This window comes from Protopterus annectens, chromosome 3.part0 (assembly GCF_019279795.1).
Source record: "Protopterus annectens isolate FY-2018-M chromosome 3.part0, PAN1.0, whole genome shotgun sequence".
NCBI lineage: Eukaryota > Metazoa > Chordata > Ceratodontiformes > Protopteridae > Protopterus > Protopterus annectens.
This window is the reverse complement of record NC_056731.1, coordinates 791,152,610-791,155,771: the sequence shown is the minus strand read 5'-3', so window position 1 is coordinate 791,155,771 and position 3,162 is coordinate 791,152,610. Positions and strand designations below refer to the sequence as shown.

The 3,162-nt window shown below is 39.7% G+C and overlaps 1 long non-coding RNA gene across 1 annotated transcript in view; it reads right to left on the bottom strand.

The window, feature by feature from the left end:
* The window catches only part of LOC122796559, a 193,235-nt gene extending 191,843 nt beyond the window's left edge, over window positions 1–1,392 (bottom strand). Inside the window, exon 1 of the long non-coding RNA XR_006363988.1 lies at window positions 1,020–1,392. This is a non-coding gene — a long non-coding RNA (uncharacterized LOC122796559). The remainder of the gene's footprint in view (window positions 1–1,019) is intronic.
* Window positions 1,393–3,162: the final 1,770 nt, after the last annotated feature.

The following is a 3,162-nucleotide window of genomic DNA, read 5'->3' as shown; positions in this document are numbered from 1 at the left end:
TCATGTCCCCAATATCTTGAACCCCTGACAACTGCACCATAACCCCATTCTATCTGTGTTACTGTCAGACAGCCCTGCCAAAATGCCATGCATGAATTCCAGCAATCTGCCTCCGTGGCGAAGAGCAGGGAAACCCCAGAATAGTGTTCTTCATCACAGGACTACAATGCAACCTCTTCCAAAATGTTTTAAAACTTAAAATATTAATTACATGTCAGTCTATAATTCTGAACACACAACTTTCATCATTTCCAGACTTTTCCACTATTCAGTTTTATAGCCAAACCAGATTAAAATATCATGGCGGTTCCATCATAATCTTAAATAATTTCTTCTCTACTCTCACTTCAGCAGCACAAATACAGAGCCAGTGAGGGCACAGTGATGGTAGTCTGAGGTGAAACACTGCAGAAAACTGATTGTAATATCCACCACACTCTTATCCTTCAACCTGGAGTATTTCTTAGGCTATTCCACTGGTAGAAAACACTCTTGTGAAGGTCTCTCATACAGTTAGGCCTCCACTGCCCTGTGCCATGAGGTCTGTATCTGAGTCCTTCCTCCTCCCCCCTTCACCGATACACTGCCAACAGATCATGAGATTTGTTGGGGCAATAAACCTCCCCATGATCTGTTTCAACAAATACTTGACAACAAAAAACATCAGACCTAACAACTGATATGACCAGAGTCAGAAGGGTGTTTATGAGCTTGGACCTTCCAGGCTACAGCTGAAATACTGAGGTAATCTAGAATTTTCTGTTGCCAAGTACCAACAATGCAGTGATATCCAGCCGTAAAAACATACAGCTCAATAATGTCTTATTGACAGGGAAAGATGTGACTTAATTTGACATATGTATATCTCTAAACTGATAGCATACGTCTCAAACCTTTTCCAACAGAGCTTCAGTCTCAAAACTTATCTCATAAGCAGATTATACAGAAATAGGAATAAGAACCTGAATGTCTATGGGTGAAAAACATAGTTTAGCAACACATTTTTACTAACAAAGTACCTGCCCAGTAGCTGGCCACCTCCTCTTGTAAATAAAGAAACCTGTTGTGCTTCTAAACTGGACGTGCAAAAAGGAACACACTAGCAACTTAGGATCCAACAGCTGTACCCTGAGACTGGAACATTTTGAGTCCCAGCTGTTCTAACTCTCTCAAAAGAATCTGAAGCTCCCAGCACAGTGAGTATCTATTCAAGTCCAGAATCAGACAACAGAGTATTACCAGTAACAGCAGCTGGCACTCTGAACATCGTTATCTTGTCTTCTACCTGTAACACAGCTGACCAAAAAGACAAAAGCCACTTCTCTTCCAAATCCCAACAGTCTATCAGTGCTAGGAATCTGCTCTGCATCTCTAGTGAAATTCTCCTCAGAAACAGAAGTCTCTAGCTTGTTTACTTCATTCCACTAGAGAGAGACAGAGACAGAGAAAAATTAGGTGGGGGAGAGAAAGGGAAATAGAGAGAGAGAAAACAGCTCTGTGGTTTCCTTTTCTGGAGAGTAAGTGTTTTTTCCAGTCTCCTGACTAACTTTCCCCAAGTCTGCATAAATGCCACTACCTCAGATCTGTTACAAAAACAGGTCATAGTCCTTGTGAGGTTATCATGATCAGTGAAAGTAAATTAATAAATACCACAGCATATTTGCATATTGCATATGTTCTTGTGATAACAGGAAAGGCTAAACTTATTGCCTTCTGGTTTATTTACAATAACAGAGATTACCAAGCTCAGTGCTTGCTTGTAATGTTTACTTTGGCTTGCTGTCTCCAAATCGTTTGGCATGTTTTAGCTTGCATTTTCCATAACAGTTAATACAAAATGTTATTTTTTTAAATATAATAGAATGACCTTATTTTGCAGCAGTGCATGTCAGCCATTATTAAGTGACTTTTTCAACTCAACAAATGTTTCCCCGGATTGGTCATCCTCATGGGTTTCCATGACGCTATTGTTAGTACTTATATATGCCCTAATGTGTATTTCTACCATCTCTTACAGTGACATTTTTTCTACCACTGCATGTAATCCCCCATTCAGATGTACTTCTACAACTGTAAGCAGTGTTTTTGCTGATCACTTACTTTGTTAAAGTGGTGGCTATGTATCTCTATTTAGAGGTTTTCTCCCTTGTCCTTCTCTGAAAAGGGGATTTGGCTCAGTATAACTATCCCAATTAGGTAAATAACTAAATAAATAAATGAGAGTAATAATTTCAGTGGTAACAATATGATCATGTCTTTGGACAAACGCCCGTTGAACTACACATTCTGGATTATTTGGCTGATGAATGCATGCATTAACAGCATCTTTGCTATTTAAGATGGAAATCTAGGCCCAAACAATTCTACTGAGTTGGCACAGCTATTACAGTGATTTTTATAAAAAGTATAGTACACAGATTCCATGGAAGTGTGGGCTTGTTAGATGTTACAAGTAGTGCTGATTATTTATATCAAGGGAGCATTTAAAGAGGGTAAGACATGTTTTAGTAAACTTGGAGCCAAGTTTGCAGTAGCTGGATGCTTTCTTTAAGCATCTTTTAGTACAGTAAGAGCACCTGGCCAGAATGCAAAGGTTAATCCAAAGCCAAATAACTGTGTAGGGAAGGATTGTTGCTGAGTCTCACCTATTCAATTTGCAAACTCAGATTGCTGCTTATAGTATTTATAGAAGGAGCTAGCTATGACAATAGGTCAAGCCATTGGGTTAGTCCTTTTGCATCATGTACAGGTAGTCATTCTGTTTCACCCTCCCTGCTATGAAAATTAGCTTTCAGTCTTTCTGGAAGAGTGCTTTGCTGGTTTGTATGTTTGTAGCATTGTGTTTACTCCTCATTCATTTGTACTATTTACTAATATCACAATAAATATGGTTTTTACTTAGACCTTACCTAACTAGGCCACTAGGCTGAGATCTGGAGCCTATAGCTGTCCCAGTGGGTTATCTTATTGGGGATCTGGAGAGAAAGGGAAAAACCAGCCCCAGTCTGACTTCCCACTGGCATAGCCATAGGGTCCATATCTCAACCTAGTGGTCAAGCTAAAACCTCTAGCACCCTCTCTGTCCAACCAGTGGTCCGTGTCCCTGCCCAAGTAGCTGACACACACACACTTTAAGATTTTATTTAGATACAAACACACAGA